This window comes from Pieris brassicae, chromosome 14 (genome assembly GCF_905147105.1).
Source record: "Pieris brassicae chromosome 14, ilPieBrab1.1, whole genome shotgun sequence".
Classification (NCBI taxonomy): Eukaryota; Metazoa; Arthropoda; class Insecta; order Lepidoptera; family Pieridae; genus Pieris; species Pieris brassicae.
The window spans coordinates 3,781,082-3,803,024 of record NC_059678.1 but is presented as its reverse complement, the minus strand read 5'-3'; the positions used below and the strand labels follow the sequence as shown (position 1 = coordinate 3,803,024).

Genomic DNA, 21,943 nt, shown 5'->3' with positions numbered 1-21,943 from the left:
ATGAGTGTAATGAAATAACAAATGACTGTTTGACAATGAAATTTAACAAAGGCCAACGCTAGATGACACTAGATAAGTTAGACCTCATACCAGATTTGAATGTTTGAATTTAGCAATAGTTATTTATACAAAAAATCTTACAATACTTCTGACTTTCTGACTCACCGTGAAATACATCTAATTATACAAAACACGAGAAAACGCGTTTCTTCTTAATTAAAACAAACAAGCCACAAATACAGAATAGTAGATTCTTCGCAAAGTCTTTAGTATGATTCAATGTTGTCAATTTAAAAAAAAATCAAAAACACGATGATTAATAGTGTTCGCCCCATGCCCGAAGGCGTTCCGACTTATACATTACTTGAGACACCTATGTTCTCTCTGGCAGTTAAGTGCCGACTTCGCAGTTCAGGCTGTCAAATGCAGAATGCACAATTGATGACGTCATAAACGAAAATGGCTGCGAGGTGATTTTATTTTTCATTTGCAAAATATATATAACTTTCAGTGAAGAAAAACAATGAGTTATCACAAAAAAAAACGAAATTCTCTAGTCTGTCTGTTCTAATACACTTGGAAACCACTGCACACTGCCACCACCACTTACCACCACCAAGGATACGACCCGTTCTAATTTTATATTTTAACTGTTTTCTGGGGGTTTACCCTTGTTTATTAAGCTGTGGAATAGGGCCTGAAGCGCGCATCTTAACCCTGAGGTCCTGCTAATCACGGCTCTGCCTGCGAACTTTTCTACTTCTTGACTGAACACTCGTTCGTACGGCGTAGGAAAACATCGTGCGGTAAACCAGCATGTAAAAATCTATGGTCTGTGTCAAGCATAGAAGGCTGATCAACTTGGCCATGAAGTAAAGAAAAAGATAAGGAACTGGGCTTTATCTGGAGTGAGTGTGGTTCCTCCATTGACCTAAACTATACAAGACAAGCGTACATTATAACTAAGGTGCATTATAATGATCCATACAACCAAAGTATTTTATGGAATAAATGCCTAACAGTGCTAGATTTACCAGAAGGCTAAGCGGGCTGGAGTTACGACGGCATTTATGAACCGATTTTCTTTGGTACTTAGAAATAAAACAGATTTCTGAATGACGGTTTTATGACACGAGTTGTTGTCTGTAACAAAATATGGCGATGACTTTGCCCTGTCAATTGTCATTGTGAATTCGAAGTAGCAATCTTCAATATTCTAGAGTAAAACAGCTCGTCCGCTTTCCAACCAGTAATCGACGTCTACGCCCAGAAAGTGAAAGTGAGTGAAGTTCCTTCCTTTCTCTTCTCCTATCAACCTATACGTGTCAGTCCTATTGCTGGTTGGAGGCTGAGAACTGTTTTGTGTATGAATATGTCTTCAAAAATCAAACCCAATTATTTCTTGCAATTTCAACGCAATTGTTGGGTTGTAGAGGCAAGGTCTAACTTCTGACAGTATCTAAAATATAGATTAACTTATATGACGGTAGTATTGTCTTTGGTTAACATAGCTTTTACACATTGAAAGAAAACAATTTTTTAACCGCATTAAAGCTATTTGTATTATTATAAACTTTTAATTATTTTACATAATTTTAAATTTAAATTTTTCCGACGTTTCGCGTTTACAGCGTGCGTGGTCACGGTGACGCATAATATTTATAAGTGTAGAATAATAAATTGCTTTAGTCCGGTTAAAAAATTGTTTTCTTTTAATATGAAGGTGCAGAAGAAACTACCCCAGTACACGTGCTGGCGGTGGAGAACCCCTGGGCGTCCTCCACCGCGCAGCTCAGCACAGCAATTCTTGAAAGGCCGGCAACTCATTTTATATAATAGGAGGCAAACTGGCAGGTGGCTCACTTAATATTAAGTGTGAACGCCGGCCAGAAGGCCTGCAAGCGGCCGGCGTTGCAAGAATTAGTACGCTCTTCTTGGGCAGCTGGTTCCACAAAGTGGTGGTGCGCGACAAAAGGTACCAGTTGTTGGACGTCGAGGTGATACGGTAGGTATTTTGTATTCTGCCTTGACGTCTACATATTGTAAAAAGCACGATTGACTAAAATCACGTTGACAAGCGAATCTTTGTGATAATGTTGATAATATTTGCAAATATAAATCTGGTATACTGCGATCTATTATAAATAAAAAGACAACATTATTCTTTACGTATTCTAAATAAAGCTCATTCATAAACAGCGAGACTTACAAGACAGCGTTCATTGTAGCATTTTATATGATTCATTTATAAATGATAAATATGTGTTCGAAATACATAATTTTAGTTTAATAAGTTTTCATGATATTTTGTCACATATTTTGTTTAGACGCATTTTTATTTCTGTTTATACCTTTTTTGTTCCTAATAGTTACGTTCTCAATTTATAATATTATAGTGTTATTTCAAAATTTAAAGTAATTTATACGTCAAAAACAGAAACGTTTATGAAATGCTTTTAATTTTACATTTACTGCCTGTTCTCAAAGGGAATAGAACCGAAGAGAAGAACTGGCAATAAACTCTCCGCTCCTTTTAATCGCCAAGTTTTTGTTTTACACAACTTTTGTAAGCTGAAACCATTACATCATTCCACATGACATCTTAAGTAATTAATAAAATAAATTAAAAACAAAGATTTGTGGATAAATCTTCAGCAGGAGGCATGGCGAAATAGGAGCACACACTTACATTCTCGTGGTAACAACACGCAAATACATACTCGAACTAACATCACCGCATACACGAATTCAAGCACGACCAGTCATCACTAGTAGCACCCGTTCACGAGAATGACGCACGTCCAGCTATCGGCTCAAACAGTGAAGGAAAACCGGCTTGCCTTGGACTCAAACATACAGAAATCTGAGGACTACCAAGATTGTGGCGCCACTAATGGTTTTTCTTCAGGTTTGACCTATTGGCTTAAGTAACTTCAATCATGTTCCAATCATGGCTGTTCACCAATGGATAGTCCATCAGTACTCGCTTATATAGTTTAGGAAAATATCCTCAATAGAGACTGTTATGCACTGATGCAGAAGCTAAGATCGAGTTTTTTTTTAAAGAACAGCGGGTAGACTGGTAAGAGATCATCTGATGTTAAGTAAAACTGCTACCCATTGAGAGAGTCCATCTCTCTCAATGCCAGAGGGCTCGCGAGTGAGTTAGGAATTGGCTTCTTTCTTGAAGGATCCTAAGTCAAATTGTTTTGGACATACTTCATCGGGCAGCTGGTTCCACAAAGTGGTGGTGCGCGACAAAAACTGTCTTAAGAAACCTTAACGTCTGATGAAACTCAGCTGCAGGTACCTAGGTAACACTGAAAATGTTTAGAAAATGAAAAACGGCTAAATGTAGAAAGTTGCCAATACTTTTATTGTTTTTCCTCTCTACACATCTTCGCATTCGATGGAACCACTGAGAAAAGCAGTGGGCCCATTCTTCTCTTCTATGACATTTTCGTACGCTTTCACCGCATCTTCAGGGCTCGCAAAGCGAATACCTCAAATTTTATCTTTAGTTCTTGGGAATAAATGAAAGTCGGGGGCGCCAGGTCAGGTCAGGACAATGCCTAGGCTTGCCCGTATCTGCTGACTCTCTTATCTTCCTCTATCATGCGTGGCACAGCACTGATGCTATCTTCAGTAGTCGCTGTTAAAGGACGTCCCTCACGCGGATCACCATTGAGATTGCTGCGTCCACGCTTAAACTCGTTAAACCAATAGTAAATAGTGCAACCAGATGGGGCTTCATTAAGTAATGCTAATTGCAGGCTATAGGCTGAGTGAGCCACAACGAAAGTCATAATAAATCTAGACTGTAAGTTTTCTCGCGTTGGGTTCATTTTCACGTGTAACAAGAGTTTAGATTTGCCGCCAATTCACAGAAACAGATGACAAATGAATGCAATGTACTACATTAGGTTACCAAAGAGTTCTAAAATTGAAATTCAAAAAAGTTTTTGTTAGCATTGTTTCTAACTGGCCAGTTTTAAACATTTTCAGTGTTACCCACATATTAATACGAACATCTCCCCTGAACACTCTCTGTGGTAAATCCGGTGGAAGATGCAGAGTGACCCCACATGGGAGAGTTGTAGTGCCACTGGTTTATATGACCAAACGTTATTTGACTCACAGCCCTATCGGCAGAGTGAGTAATTGTGAGGCGTATATCAAATCACAGGTATTACACTAGGTTTCGCTTGAGACGTGTAAGACTAACCTCATGTAAGCACGAAGGCGTTTTACGAAACCCTTGTAAGTGCTAAATGAATTTTAACCTTATATGACAACACGTACAGCAGTTATTTTAATCCTCGAGACGAAATAGTATCAATCGCGAATCGCGTTATTTTTCACATGTGTAGGGAATCCCGATATCCAGCAATGATTAATAATAGACCTTATAGCAGAGACATTAGGGTTCTTTAAGCATTTATAATAGACGCATAGACAAAAAGGGAAAGATAGTCGTATTCTTTCTCACTTTCACACCGAAGAATGTTTAACTTAGAGAAAAATACAATTTGAAAATTTTGAATATTTGACAGTTATTAGTTTTCTACAGAATGTTATTTTTAATAGTTAATTCAATAAAACCCTACTGTAAAATAATTATAACGAAAAAGCTTTGTACTAATGGTGATGTTTCGTGTTAAACGTTAATATATAGTTTAGGTATGTACAAATACAATTAATTTTAAAAAAAACGTTAATGCTTTTCTTCTTCATTCACCTATAAAAAATACAGATCTCATTTAAAAAGGTCTTTACTTATATTCCTAAAAAGTAAACGCTAAAATATATTTGATAATAAAATATTTAATTCCTCGAAAGAAAACAATTTTTTACCGGATTAAAGCTATTTGTATTATTAAAAAATTGTTTTCTTTCAATGTGTAAAAGCTATGTTAACCAAAGACAATACTATATTTAATTCCTATATTTTGGTGACTCAGATGGTCATATATAAATCTCTCTTTAGGAACTAGTCGTTGCATCTATCAATAACTAATCATAGTAATTAAATATACAGTATTCACAAGTTTCTTAAGAAAAGTACGTTTGTGTATCATGTACACGCGTTACCTAGGTACCACTGAAAATGTTAGGAAACGAAAAACGGCTTAATGTAGAAAGTTGCCAATACTTTTAGTGTTTTTCCAAGTAATCTCCGTTCCTCTCCACACATCGTCGCATTCGATGGAGCCACTGAGAAAAGCAGTGGGCCCATTCTTCCTTAGGGATCTCTTCTATGGCATTCACGTACGCTTTCTCCGCATCTTCAGGGCTCGTAAAGCGAATATCTCGAATTTTATCTTTAGTCCTTGGGTATAAATGAAAGTCACAGGTCACAGTCAGGACTGTACGGCGGATGACTCATTATCTCGACACCTGCCATAGTCAAATATTCACCAGTCCATGCGAAGGTATTTCTGATCGTCGGTTAAATTATGGGGAATCCATCTGGTACAAAGCTTCCTACGCCTAAATGTTTGTGTAACATTTTTTGAACTTGACTCATACCAATGCCTAGGCTTGCCCGTATCTGCTGATAGGTGACTCTCTTATCTTCCTCTATCATGCGTCGCACAGCACTGATGCTATCTTCAGTAGTCACCGTTAAAGGACGTCCCTCACGCGGATCATGATTGAGATTGCTACGTCCACGCTTAAACTTGTTAAACCAATTGTAAATAGTGGCACGACATGGGGCTTCATTAAGAAATGCTAATCGCAGCCAATCATAGCTTTGTTGTTGAGTAAGCCTACAACGAAAGTCATAATAAATCATTGACCAAAAATTTTCTCGCGTTAGGTTCATTTTCACGTGTAACAAGAGTTTTACATTTGCCGCAATTTCACAAAAACAAATGACAAATGAATGCAATAAACTAAAAGTTTGGTCCCTGTGGAAGTGTGTTAATTCGACTTTCTATAATTGCGACTTATTCGTAAAGCATAAGCTCTGAGGGCATCTGTACTATCTACAATTAGGGCCTTTACACTTGAAGTTCTCTACTCCAAAGGGAACAAAATCGATGTTGGAGTAAGACTCTTATACTTGAATTTATACGTCCCCCAGCTCTGCGGCCGCGCCAGCTTTTGTCCTTGTCCGAGAAAAGTGAGGCGGGACTAACGTGGTTAGGTAAGGAGATATACCAAAGCCAAATAAATACTTTAATTATTTTGTATATAATATTGAATCTGTGGTCGTGTAACTCCCACTTATTTGTTATATCCAATTCGTACATTTCCTTTTTAAAATCGCCGTTAATATATTTTAAATTAATATTGATTGTCAATTGCAAACACTGTTGACATGTCAACGATATCATTAAAATCAATCTGTCTGGATATTTTTTGTGTCTGAATGAATATTTATATATTACTAGCTGCCCCCGCGAACTTCGTTTCTCCTTAATGTGGTTTTAGTTAGCCTTAATACCGTGACACAAAAGAATAATTTCACTGTATTGTCGTCACTATAGTTTGAATTTCATTTACACTTCGGTCTAAGTAACACGTGGTTGGCTATGCTAACATTAAAAATTAAAAAAGTAGCCTCAATAACACGTGGTAATCATGTTATTGAATACAATTCAATATCATGATTACGTGACACGTTTGTCGGTTTACCATAGCAGTGCCATCTATTGATTACATACTCAATCCAGTCGAAAAGTATCGACATCTGGTAGAATCTTTTGGAGTTAACAGATAATTGTGACTGTCAATTAATTATAGACAAATAATTTGCAATAAAATAAAATTGCGACTATAATTAAAGATCTAAGCTATCCCATCTCTTAAGTTGGACCAGACTGCTCACGGTGTGCCAATTTAATTTATAATCGGTTAAGTAGTTTAGGAGTCCATCGCGGACAAACATCGTGACAGGAGATTTATATATATTAAGATTGTATGTCTACTTAAAAACATGTACGAAACATTCGCCTTTCCAGTTCTGGTGCAGATGAATAAGCGGAGGCCTAAGCTGTACTCAGGAGCTTCCGATCTTTAATACTTTTCAGCCATGATGGAAGCAGGTCATGCAGTATTCTACTCGAATCAAATTTCACTTGAACATTGACCAACTGCTGACATGGCTCGTCTCCAATTTTGATTACCTAAAGATGCACGATACACCAACAGCTCACAAGAGTAATTTTAGATATGTGTGAATAGTATTTATTTAGGTTTTATAAAAATAAATCAGATTGGAATATTGTTGTATTCATTTCTGGCTTCCTCTCAAATTGGCGGAGACACCCAGCCCTTAATTATCGAGGTGATGCCCGACAGCTGTGCGATAATCCTACCACATTGAACCTCTGATCGTTCTCGTGTTTCTCCGTCTGGAATCTAAATCATTTGTTCATATAGGTACACTTATGGACCTCAATAAAGAAATATATATTAAGGGCCTATACGGTCGCCAACCTCCAAAAAAGAACATTGTTTCTTTGCATTTTTTGTCATCATTTCTTGAAGTATGATGAATGGAAAAAATGTATATATATGGTGCAGTTCAGTAGTTTATGTATCCATTTTGAAAGATCGATACACGATTCAAATAACTTCGCTCGATAGAAAAAAAATCCAAACATAGCCAATTTTTCACAATTTGAATTAATTTTATGACGAAAATGTATATAGAAAATTATTTTGAAATTTACACTATATATTTTATCGCAAGTCTACTTGACCCATTTCAGAAAAAAAATTGATTAATTTATATTAATTTAATGTTTTAGATAACCAATTGTTATTACGGGCCGGCACGCCTCAGTGCTCCAGTTCTCCATTGCGTACCGCAGTCCACCTCGAGACACTGACACAGCAATTCGTGCTGGGCCTTAAATGCTTCTAATTATACATTTACTAGCAGTTCTCAAATCAAGAGCCTACGGAAGAGAAGAACTGGTAATAAACTCTCCGCCACTCTTTTTAAACTCCAAGTTTTTGTTTCAAACAACGCTTGTAAGGAGCTGCAACCATTACACCACGTTCCACATGACATCTTAACTAATTAATAATAAAAAATCATAAAAATCTCTTCTAATCTTAAAAAATCAACGATTTGTCCTCTACCAGCAGGAGTATGGTGAAATAGAAGCACGCACGTTCTGGTGGGAACAACACCTTACTTATCTTAGTGTAGACATCGTGTACTTATTTATACATTTACAATTTATGTGTAGGGTACATCTGTAGGGCTCAGGGATATGTTGGGTTGTAAGGTTCTCCTCTGATATATTTAGTTATCCAGTGCAGCTTGTTAACATACACTACGTATACAGATTCTACTGACATTGATTATATATAAATTTAGCTGTTCAGTGGCGAAGAAATGTTGAAGAAGTGAAGTGAGAACAAATGATATGGAAAGTTCATATATTATGATTCTATGATTATAACATATATCATTATATAACAATTGTTAAAATCGCATCAAAACCTTTAGTATTCTAATAAACATTATAACAGACTGTGTGGAGTCTTTCCCTTCTATGTTCGTCCCTTTCCATCCTTTGTCTTAGGGGTGGGGAACAATCAATTGGAAACCAGACAGGACTGACAGTTGGCCTGCTATGTAATGAAAGTTGGAGTAGTGTGCGACCCAAGTGTACTTCAAGAAGTGGGTTTCTTTGTACCTATGGGATATGTGGGACGGCGCAGGGTATACCAAGGCCCAGAACCAGTCTGTTTCACAGTTTCCCGTCAAGAAAGACGTTGCCTACTGAATGCACTATCGACATATTTATACGTGGGCAACACTGAAAATGTTTAGAACTAGAAACATTGCTAATGAAAACTTTTTTTGAATTTCAATTTTAGAACTCTGGTAAACTAATGTAGTATATTACATTCATTTGTCATTTGTTTTTGTGAATTGGCGGCAAATCTAAAACTCTTGTTACACGTGAAAATGAACCTAACGCGAAAAAATTTTCAGTCAATGATTTATTATGACTTTCGTTGTGGGCTTACTCAACAACAAAGCTATGATTGGGTGCGAAAAGCATTTGTTAATGAAGCCCCATCTCGTGCCACTATTTACCAACCAATTTAACGAGTTTAAGCGTGGACGTAGCAATCTAAATGATGATCCGCGTCAGGGACGTCCATTAACAGCGACTACGAAAGCATTAGTGCTGTGCGACGTATGATAGAGGAAGATAAGAGAATGACCTATCAGCAGATACGGGCAAGCCTAGGCATTGGTATGAGTCAAGTTCAAAAAATATTACACGGACATTTAGGTCAGGAAGCTTGTACCAGATGGATTCCCCATCCGACGACCAGAAACACCTTCGCATGGACTGGTGAATATTTGACTATGGCAGGTGTCGAGATAATGAATCCTCCGCAATACACTCCTGACTGTGACCTGTGACTTTCATGTATACCCAAGAACTGAAAAAATTCAAGGTATTCGCTTTACGAGCTCTGAAGATGCGAAGAAAGCGTACGAAAATGCCATAGAAGAGATCCCTAAGGAAGAATGGGCCCACTGCTTTTCTCAGTGGCTCCACCGAATGCGACGATGTGTGGAGAGGAACGGAGATTATTTCGAAAAACAATAAAAGTATTGGCAACTTTCTACATCAAGCCGTTTTTCATTTTCTAAAGACTTTCAGTGTTTATATTATAAGTTTCATATAACATAGTTTATTTTATTTTTCGCGTTGGCATAGTCTTCAAGGACAATGTATTTCTGTAATATATAAATGTTATCTGTTATTTTGGCGACCCTAACGTCTTCTATGAAACTGTAGTACAACACTTTATTGTCGTATAGTTTTAACGTACGCCATATAATATGTCTAAAAATTTTCACACCTTTTCACCCTCAAAATATTCTACAGTCTATGCTCATCAGGGATAATGTAGGCCCATGTAAACAATCAAATGTTACCTCTTAATTCTTAGTGTATTTTGCTTTGAGAGTTCTCATATCCAATCAGAGAACTCCTAGTTCCAATTGAAAAATGAATCGAAAAACATTACGATGATCGACACGCGGGCAAAGGCAGTTCAATATTGTCTTATTATCCCGTATTATTCAAATCAACAAATTATTCTGTAAGTACAAGCAGGTGGCAAACGGGCTCCTCGCAAGGGCTGGTCTTTTAAGAATTGGTACTTTCTTCCTAAGTCGGAAATATTTCAGTGGGCAGCTGGTTCCACGTAGTGGTGGTGCAAAACTTGCTTTAAAAAGTCACGGACGTCGAGGGATACGGATGGTATTTGGTATTCTGAATTGACGTCCTTTAATGAAATGATATTAATTAAAGACCAAATATTAAAGAAATCGTTTTAAATCAGTAAGAGCATTCTCGCCGGGTGGCATTCCTGCTCCTAAATAAATACTCGAAAATGTTGGTAGTATAAAATCTGAGTCTATATACACGCTTACACAAATTGTTTACCAAGGATTCCCATATTGTTTTAGTCTGAAAGGCACAAATCGAAGATTTATGCTCACAAATTTTGGGAGTTTTATTTCATAGTTAATATATTAGGATCAGAACTACAACATGGTCACGACGCGCGCACTGCAGACAAAACAAAATGGCTCTGCCAGCAGTAAACCTGCGAATTACAAAGCGACTTCTAAACAGAACTAATCTCAAAACAATGATATTGTCCATTGTCTCCTTAATAAACATCTTTTTGTCCTAGGCGCGATAGACTCTGTTTCAGCGCAGAGGTGTCGCCCACGTAGTCATGGAATGCGAGGCTGTGGTTAAACAACATGAAAAAATCCTCCCGAGCAGTAAGGTCGCTCTTTGAAGCCTGTGAAGTGCCCAGGAGACTACTGTGCTTCTGAAAGGACTAGCTCCTTTCAGAAGCACAGTAGTCTCCTCCGTCTGTAGTAGAAGGTGTGCCTAGTTCTGTTCGTGGCGGATTTTACCCTGCTGTTACGGTTAAATCTCTCGATGGAACTCCCCTTGCAGTTGCTGTAGAGGTCTTGTGGTGAAAACAGGGGAGCGATGCTCGACTCGGTCATTGGGTCGTGTCCTCAGCGTCAAGTCCGGTGGTACCCAAGGAGTAATTTGGGGCTTGGCCTTTGTTTGGTGATCAGTGGTGGCGAGCACTGACTAGCGTCCTTCCGGCATCTGCTGCACTCTGCACGCAGCACCTTGCATGTTAAATCCGCTCAAAAAAAGTCCATTGGTGCTCAGCCAATTGAACACAGGACTACAGATGAGAGTCGCTGAAGGCACTAAACCATTACTGCCTGATATAATCTACAGGTATTAAATGGCAGACCCAAACAAAAAGTTTCAATTCATAAGGATAAATGGATAAGAACGAATTGAGGTTACTTCGATTCCGTACAATACTGTTAATACCGACCACGCATGTGTGTGTATATTATGTGGAGTGTCAATAATATGCGAAAAATATGGACAAACAGACATATAACAAAAGCCATGAAGACCAGGCTCGCGAAGACTCTTATACTCCCGGCTGAGAAGTGGACCGTGCGAGATGTGATGTGTGCTTGGGGTTTTGTGGACCGAGTTTCTTGCAAACGTCTCGATACTTCATAATCATGCATATCACCTACGCGTTGGACTAACCCTCTAGAATATGGTGAGGGGGCCGATGGCTGGCCATACGTCCTGAATTCGTGTATACGGTGATGATCTTTACTTCGTCTATGTATTTGCGTGTTGTTCCCGCGAGAATGTAAGTGCGTGCTCCTATTTCACTGCTGATGAAGATGTCATGTGGAACATGGTGTAACGTGTGCAACCCCTTACAAACCCTTGATTTGAGAACTGGCAGTAAATGTAAAATTAGAAGCATTTTGCATATCTATTTCGGAGATTAGTTATTTATAAGTGTTAAGAACAAAGTTTGTTTATAATTTTATAGTCTTCTTTCTTAGTACTTACTAAACATTTGGCTTATTTGGAACTCTCCTCTTCAAGTTAGAGATAATTTGTGTTTTCAACGAGACGAAGTGAACCAGTTGAAAAAACATTTATAAAGGGTTTACGGCAGTCTGGACGGGACCACAGCGGCATTAAAAGAATGCAAACACAAAGGAAGGGAAAATGTTTCAATGGAGTCTGTATCCCGTCTTAATAGATAATGAACTCGTAAGATTATTAATTAAAAAATAATAATATTGCTACAACGGTCTATGAGATTCAAGTTTGACGCGCGGTTTACGACTAAAATTATATATAACTAGCGGACCTGATAGACGTTGTCCTGTCTTAACTATGAATATTGGTTTCGAATTGGTATAATTAACTAAAAATGCTTTATGATAACATTCTTTGTTTGTGTTTCTGGCGTATGTAAATAGTTTTGTTGATATTCCGACATAACTGGCCATGTGAAAAACATGGATCTTCAAATTAATTCCACAAACAATTAGCGACTGTAATTATTTTATATGTATTATATCAATATAATAACTCCGATCGAAACATTTGTTTTAAACGATATTAAGGTTTCTTACATCCTCTTCGACGACGTTTGAAGCACGCATTGTGTCTGTTACATGAAAAAGTTTGAATTGTAAAAAAAATGTTATCGTAACAAAAGTCTTGATTACTTAATATGGTGGATTTTCTACTTTTCCGCGCAATTTTCTTATTGTTTTCTTTCATAAGAAACTTTTCCTGTCAATAACAAACCACAAAAAAAAATTAGGTAAATCGATCCAGCTGTTCACGCGTGATGCCGTGACCTAGGAAAATAGGGATTCATTTTTATATATATACATCATTTCATCATCATCAACAACGAGCGATTCGAATTGTCAACGACCAATCACATTACATCTGGCATGACTCCTTGGCGGGGCTTATTAGTGGGGTGTGTGCGTCCTCTACTGCATTTACTACAGAGTATTCAGAGATGTTCGGACTAATACCTGCAGCTCAGTCATCGGACGTCAAGGCAGAATACAAAATACCATCCGTATCACCTAGACGTCGTTCCCCAACTGAGCGTTTCTTAAGGGAGCGTTCAAGTATTACGTCACGTAATTTTTGGAGATTCTTGACCCCCCCCCCCCATGAAACGTGCCGTAACATTTCTGTATCCAATAGTAAAACGTTTCGTGACCAACTCCAGTGACTCTTTAAACCTAAAACTTACCATTATGTTGTGTAAAGTACTGGAAAGTGGAAAATAATATTATCAATAACGCGTAATTCAACCCCCGCTCCTGCATCGTAACGTTTTACAAAATGTCACCCCCCCCCCACCCGTTTAAATCCGTACTTGAACGATCCCTAAGGCGGTTTTTGCCGCGCACCACCTCTATGGAAGCAGCTGCCGACTGAAGTATTCCCGAACCTATTCGACTTCCTCCTGTCCTTCAGGAAAAGAGCGTACCAATTCTAAAAAAGCGGCCAACGCACTCGCGAGCCCTCTGGCAATGTTAGTGTCCAGGGGCGTATCACATATCATCAGATGAGCCTCCTGCCCGTTCGCCTCCTATTACATAAAAAAAATTAATCGGTTTTAACTTCACTTCATGTCCTGCAACCCCTAGATGGGGCAGAGAGCAGAGTCTCCATCGCATTCTGTCTTGAGCCTCGTATTTGCACCTCATTCAAGTTTTTCCGGTTTTGCTTCTGCAACTGAGCGATGCCATGTTTGTTTGTGACGGCCACACTTCCGCTTTCGTGTTCCAAGCAAGTGCCTGCTTGCCTGCTATGATTGGAATCTCATTTGGTATGTCATATGCATTTCCACTTGCGTCGCTTGATCTGGTGGCTAATCGGAGTTTGTTGGCAGCGCTCCCAAAGTTGCTTGTTAGCGATCTTCTCGAGCCAGTAACGAAGACTTGGAGTCAGTACGAGATGTCTTTCGTGACTTTCCACGTCTCACTATGGGCATAGAACAAAATAATAATTATTTATCTATTTCACCCATATAACATTTACAACAATAAGTATTACAGTTGAGAAGGTATTGGGAGACTGGTTTCCAAACTAGGTAGGGATATGGACCTGTGATATGGATAACCAGGCTTCACAGAAAAGTCATATTGAGTGTCAACAAAAAGTACATACGTATATAGATAGGCAAACAAATGTAGCGTTTTAAATAAGGAAAGAAAAACAAAACAAAGCAGTCAACTAGTTAGAAGAAGAAGTGTGTATGTGTGTCTGATAGTGGGAGAGGGTATGTACACGTGTGTGTGAGTGAGTGCACACGCCTGAGAACATATGTGAAAATTATTTTAATACATCTAGCAGATTTAGCGTTTGCTTATAGTTCAAAGTAAATAAAAATGTATTGAAGTATTTAGTTTTAGGATATATATTCAGAGTTTTGTTAAGTTTGTTATACAAGTATGTTATACAAATGTATGCTCCATTTCTTTTGGTAATCTGTGGATCTACTATAGCGATTTTGGAAGTTCTTTTCCAATAGTAAGCCATGTGTTTGATCTTCTTCTTATAGTGCCACTCCATTATTGAAGGTTATCAGTCTCTTGAAGCGCGTCACATCAAATCTTCCGCAGTCGCAATACCACTACCTGTCGTTGTAACAAAAAACCGACAACCTGAAGTTGGCTAAGGTAAATATTTTTTGAACTTATACTTTTGGCGCGTTAGAGAAAAATGATGAGTGTCATTTTTTACGATGCGCGCATACCGTCACTTAAAACCGACACCCTGAAGTTGGCTATAGTCAACATTTTAGTTTTTTTGAACTTATACTTCTTTTGGCGCGTGAGGGAAAAATGATGAGAGTAAATTTTTACGATGCGCGCGCACACCGTCACAAAAAACCGCCACCCCGAAGTTGGCTATAGTCAACATTTTAGTTTTTTGAACTTATACTTCTTTTGGCGCGTGAGGGAAAAATGATGAGAGTAAATTTTTACGATGCGCGCATACCGTCACTTAAAACCGACACCCTGAAGTTGCCTATAGTCAACATTTTAGTTTTTTTGAACTTATACTTCTTTTGGCGCGTGAGGGAAAAATGATGAGAGTAAATTTTTACGATGCGCGCGCACACCGTCACAGAAAACCGACACCCTGAAGCTGGCTATTGTCAGCATTTTAGTCTTTCAAAAAAGTTACCAATAACGTACAAGTAAGGACATCTACGTATGTTTACGTGACAACTGACAACTATATTGCCGACATTTATTTATTCAAGTGTTTCTGAACTGGTTACCATGTTCTGTATTAGTCCGAATAAAATATATACATAAATATATATTTATACTAAAATAATATTATAATATACTACAAAATAAAAATGTGTGCGTGTACTAGTGTACACACGTAAGAAGTGAAACGTCTTTACGACCTTATTTTTCGAAAAATGATCTCCTATATGCAAATTTACAGAAAATGGTTCAATAAAGTTAAATTAGATAAAGTTTAACAAAAGGCTTTTATTATCATAGACATGAATTTAAATAATACAATTATCTCTTTCACCTTATCACTACTAAGATTATTACAGAATTTCATTAATTGTCGTTATTATATATTTTTGTTATTAATGGCTTCGAATCTCTTCGAAACAATCATGGTAGGGACAAGAAAAAGTTGGCGCGTAAACGAGAAATGTGTCGGTAATTTTTTTTAAAACGCCGATAAAGCAGTTTCACTTCAATAATATTATAATAATTTATAAGTGATAAAAATAGTTTTTACATATTATTTTAAGTACGTTTGTAGAATTTGGGGCTAAAGATAACAATTTTAAAACGATCTTGTTACGCCAAAGAATTATAACTCCTAACGCGTGTACTAAGTTTCTTTTATTATTATTTATTACTTAAGATGTCTTGTGGAATGATGTAATGGTTACAGCTTACAAACGTTGTTTAAAACAGAAACTTGGCGATTAAAAAGAGTGGCAGAGAGTTTATAGCCAGTTCTTCTCTTTCGTAGGCCCTTGATTTGAGAACTGTCACTAAATTAGAAGCATTTAATACGTAGTTCTTTAATCACGTTCATAAGTGTACATGGCGTTAGCAGACTGCCGCGCGGGCAGCCTAACATAGGCTAGGCATACAATTTACACCTCAATAGCTAAGGATATGATGTATCCTTAATTTAGCGGGAAACACTTTGTTAGCGCATTTCAGGGTATGACGTCATTGTAATTTGTACCTGTGTTTGAAATTGCTGGAGTTAGATTATCTAGTCCCGAGTGAAGAATTTGAATGAAAAGGTGAGTCTAGTGGCTTCAAACGTGCGACTCTCACCCCTGAGGTCATATGACCCCAGCTGATGACCAATGGCCTTTTTGCGTTGTGTTATGAATAACAAAAGAACTAAAAATCATGAAGATATCTTACGTGCCTATTAGATATTACAAAACAGACATCTGAGGCCCAGACCTAAAGGGTTATAGCGCTCATGTTCAGCACTTAAAAAGTCATATTTAGATGATTTAATTCCATAAATATAATATAATAATATAGGTACTTAGGTCAGTTTCACAATTTGATTAATATTTATAAAATAGTTTTGTTTGTAGTTCATTTTCGCACCATTGTTAATCAAAAACTAATATTAGCCCAAATTTGCTATTTAGTGAGAAATTAACGCTTAACATCCGGACTGATTCATAATTAGGTGAGTTTCAGAAATGAGAGCGCGAACAAAATAACGTAGCGAAATCTAGCGCTTTCGTTTCTGCATAGGAAAACAATTAGTAGAATCTAGCGCTAGTTTTATATTTCAGCGCTGACAATCCAATTCCGATTGATCTAGCGGCAAAAGCGCATAGTTGGCTATACGCACAGAGCAGAGCACACAGACGTTGCGTTTGATTCTGATTGGTTGTAACATAACGCGTCATGTCGCGTGTCGACGTGTATTGGACTAGAGATAGCGCTGACCAATCAGAGTTGATCGTATTTGTCTTTTTACATTCCCTCCAAAGTCCAATGCACGGCTGAAGATTTTTAAATATTGTAGCAGCGTAAATATAAATAACAACTTAGTTAAGAAGACAATAAATTATATCTATTTATTTAGGCCGAGTCGGTGAATGTTTTTTTTTTCAGAAATTTCATTAAATCTTGAATAATTGTAGATCTGAATCTGAAAGCATTGGAAACCGAATGTAAATTGGTGTAGTTTTTGATTTAATAGAACTTAGCGATAGTAAAATAGCAGTGGTAGTTTTTTACGTGAAACCTGTGTGCGTGAAAGTGCGCCATTTCTTTTTATAACGAAATACCGAGATCATACGATGACCACGTTGGCACGGCCGGTGCAACGCGGCACATCCCATAAGAATCATATGGTATGCGTACTTAAAATGTGCATATTTCTTTAATAGTTAAGAGTTTCTTTACACGTAATCATCTATAGACAAATAAAAAAAAATACAATAACTAAATTATCATGACGTCATGAGTGAATGACTAAACAAACATTTCCTGGTAACAATGTGGTTTTAGTTGTCATTCTAAATTGACAAAGTTCTTACTATAGTAGTCTGTAGTAAATTGGAATTGCAGCTTGTAAAACTATAAAATTATCAAAGAGTATATATAACCTTCCTTATGTGTGTTAAATTTGTGTGTGTCTTATTAAGTATAGTATTTAAATTATGCAGTGAAATTTAAGGAAAATGTTTCATTTATCCTTATTGAAATTTATATAAACACGTGAATAAGCGTATTATAAATAAACCGACTTTTCTAGTAAATCATGCCATAACACATCATTAATGTAATATCATCATTCAGGAATAAATTTAAGCTTAATTAACTTATGCAGTCATTAATTTACAATGTAAATAAAACAATTAGATTTTTTTTTGTTAAAGTGATTAAGTTTATGATATAATTAAAATGTCAATGTCAAAGGGGTCGTTCAAGTATTACGTAAGCACTATACGGGGAAGGGGGGGGATTTGATTTTCTTGTTTGGTGATATCATCAACAGTAATTGTTTACACATATTACCCACACATTGTCTATGCTTGAAAACGAAAGCATTTTTGAGAATTCCTACAAAAAATTAATACGCTTATGTACTAATTGCAGTAAATCTGCTTACGTAATACTTGAACGACCCAACGCGAAATGTTAATTGTCATAAAATCGTTACTAGATTAAACAGCATACTTAAATGCGATTATAGCTAAGATTAATCTACAAATATTCAAAGCTACAATATACAGTGGTAACCATGGTTACAAACACATTAAGTCAAGTTTTATAATATACCAAATAATTGTTGTTGAATTTGGTTCGAAAAACTTTTTTTATAATAAACATGAATTTATTACATAATTCAAAGACGGAGTACATTGTTAATACGTTATAATAAGTTTTATTTAACTATAAAAACAACATGAATATGATTACATAGACATTGTGTATCAACTGTTTAAAACAGTTGCGGTTGATCGCGTAATTAGTTTATGAAAAGAGAAAAAAAGAGCCTTATTATATTCTTTTATAAATTTATTATTATAAAATAATATATATCAACTTACCTGAAGCCATATATCATACCCTTTATTACTGTGCCATATTTGTTACGGTTTTTCAAGCAGTGTGCCCTGGTCGTTCGGTGTCTGTGGTAGCGTCGCTCCTCGCTAGAATTGCCGCGCGAAATACGAAACTTTAATAAAGTGATGTGTTAAGTGATTTAAGTGATGTGAAAGTGTTTTAATCTGAGGTAACGTTTTTAATACCATATTATAACTATATAACTTGTGACCATGTTTATTAAAAATGTCAAAAAATACTTATGAACTCAGTTCGTTTTGTACTTTTAGTGTAAGTAAAGAACATGAATTTTTCTTATGAGTTTTTGGCGTTTATTAAACATGCTTAAGTTTGCTTCTTTAGCTCATCCTTTATGTCATAATTTTGTGTGTCTGAAGTTATTGATGCAACTTGATTTGGTCTGATAGCCCATGTATCAAATAATGTTTTATAACCTTGTACTACCACTAACAGGAGCGGAGGATAAAAACTTAAAATTCCGTTTCAGAGCTACCGTTTCGTATGCACTGTAAACAGTTCAATTACGTAAAAGTCTATTCTAAATCAACGGTTCTAAAAAGCCATAGACAACGCTCGTCTATATTTTAATATATAAAACCTTTTTTATACTACTAATTAAAGAAATACATTTTTAATGTCCTTCATATTACCGAAGACCATCCAGTAACAAGCTAGTTAGTGCCCATGGGCGGCGAAACCTTTAAATTAGAACTCATAGTTTTAAAAATGGTCTCAATTTAGCAGTTAGTTACTATTAAACGTTTATTTTATACGGAAGCAAGAACGATTTTAACATTGTATGTTAATATATGTTTAACAATTGTTATATAGTGAATCTTTGACCTATTTTTACAATTATAAAACATATTAGACTACGCCTTTAATATAATTAAAAATATTAAAAAAAAACAGTTAACCACTTCAGATATAAAAAAAAAATATGTTCACCAAAACATCCGTCCATGCTTTTATAATAGGCAAACGGGCAGGAGGCTCACCTGATCTTAAGGAATGCCCATGGGCACTCACATTGCCAGAAGGCGGAAATGTTGGCCTTTTAAAAATTGGCGTTCCTGTTCTTTAAGGGCTCTAAGGCGAATTGTTGTTTACCCTTCAGGATAACAGTGAGATACTAAAAAATATAGCCACCAGCCAGGCTGGTCAGTGGTTCGACTGGTCGAGGTTCAGATCGCTCAAAGCTCAAAGACGTTAGGAGTGATTTGACTGACAATAATTTTGTTAAATTTAACTATTTATTATTCTGTTGTAGTTATGTAACTATTATAGGTGTTAGCAGTGTTGGCCTAGTGGCTTGAGCGTGCGACTCATCCTTCAGGTCGTAATTTCGTTCTCCGGCTGTCCACCAATGGACTTACTATATGTGATTTAACATTCTGTGAAATATCGTGAGGAAACTTAGGACCCAAAAAGACTCGGCTAGATTCAGACACAGGAGGCTGATCAACTACTTGCCTATTCGATTGACAGATCGTGAAATATATACAGAAATCTGAGGCCCAGACCTAAAAGTATTGTAGCGCAACTGATTTATCTTTATTTTTCTGATGTTGTGCGTACGCAAGATGTTGCAATTAAGCAAAATCTCGTAACTAAATCAACACATTTTTTTAACTTTGATACGAAATATTTTGATTAGGTGAAGGTATCTCTTATCTTTCACCAGATATCTATATCTTGTCTTTATTGCACATTTTAGAAATATATTTAATATACTATATCTCTCTATATATGTAGAATTCTCGTGTCACAATGTTCCGTTACCAAACTCCTCTGAAACGGCTTATTTTTATGCATATTCTGTATATATGTAATATATATCTTTCAACCTCCTAAGTGATAAGGAGTCCAACCCTTATTGTTATTTTGTAGACTAAATTTATTGTTTTTTTTAATGATACAGCATCCAAAAATACATACAATTAACATACTACAATATATATAACCCCTATTTATAATAGATAGGTTTTGTTTATTGAACTAAAAAAATGTTTTCGGAAAATAATATACATGGTAAAACGAGTATTATGATTTTCTAGCTGCTCACTCTAGTCCAAACCAATTTGAAGGGAAAAGAGCGTAAAAGGCTGCAAACGCACTCGCGAGCCCTCTGGCATTAAGAATGTCCATTGACGTGAAACCTAACTAAATGTTGGTTTCAAGGTAATGTGACGAATGTTATTTTAATTTTTGAGTTTAATATCAATCTTTAACTTTGGTACAAACTAAAATAAAGTTTGTAAGTCGATGTAACGAAAAAGCGACATTTGAAAAAGAAAGACATACATACATACATACATAGGTAACACAATGTACACTTATGAACGTAAAAAACTGAAATGTATGTAAAATGCTTCTAATTACATTTACTGCCAGTTTAATCAAGGGCGTAGAACGGAAGAGAAGAACTGGCAATGAACTCTTTGCCACTCTTTTTAATCGCCAAGTTTTTGTTTTACACAACGTTTGTAAGCTGCAACCATTACACCATGTTCCACATGAGATCAGATAGATTTATAAATTACATCTAATTTTATAATTGAATTAAATTAATATTTTATTTAATTTTTTGCATCAATGTTTTTTTTTAATTCAGAAAATGATCAATACACAATAATGTGAAACGTGAAAAATTTGCTATGGTAACAAAAGTATTATTAAATCTTTTAATTTTCATAAAAGTTCTTATTCCTGATAATAACAAACACAACAAAAAAATTATTTGCGAAATGGGTGACCAAGGGAAATAAGGATTCATATATATATATATAGACGATTTTCCTAACACTTACAGATACTATATATAGTATGATATACGTATACAACATAACTTTAAAGTATATATATCATATGTGTCGTAATTTGGTGATAACGGAGAGGTCAATTAAATCAGTGTCAACAGACCACTTAAAATGAGACCGGTGAAGTACTTTCTATAATTTTGCACTGAATAGGTTTATTTAATTATAAAATATATTGGACTTTCATTCTAAACAATGGTCATATTAAGAAATATATAAAAACTTTTTTCACTTTTCACAGACCATTAAAAATGTAAATGTCTTGACAATTTTTCGTGTGCAGTTCTGTTCACTCATTCAAACACTGTTCTTGGCCGTCAGGAGCTGACATGGATTAGTATTGCCAGTTAATAAAATTAACCATTATATGGGGAATAATTAAAACTTAACAATTTATTAAAATGTCTTAATAAAGCAATGTATATTAGTATCTAACTGTATCTAGTATTAAAAAGTCGGCAACGCACTCGCGAGCCCTCTGTCATTGAGAGTATTCATGGGCGGCGGTATCACTTAACATCAGGCCTATTGCCTGTTTGCTTTGTTCTATTAAAAAAATCTAGAAAATACATTTTTAGGCTTAAATAAATATGACACAAACTTAGGAACAACTGACATGATAGGATTTGTTTGA

At 36.1% G+C, this 21,943-nt stretch overlaps 1 protein-coding gene across 5 annotated transcripts in view; it reads left to right on the top strand.

Annotated features, from left to right (window-relative positions):
* The first annotated feature begins 18,552 nt into the window (after nucleotides 1-18,552).
* Nucleotides 18,553-21,943, top strand: part of LOC123718062 — a 69,683-nt gene continuing 66,292 nt past the window's right edge. For 4 of the 5 annotated variants that reach the window (XM_045674443.1, XM_045674441.1, XM_045674442.1 and 1 more), the window contains exon 1: nucleotides 18,553-18,659. The gene's annotated coding sequence lies outside the window, so the exon portion shown is untranslated. Of the gene's footprint in view, nucleotides 18,761-21,943 lie in introns of all 5 variants that reach the window. The other variant, XM_045674440.1, reaches the window with a different exon arrangement.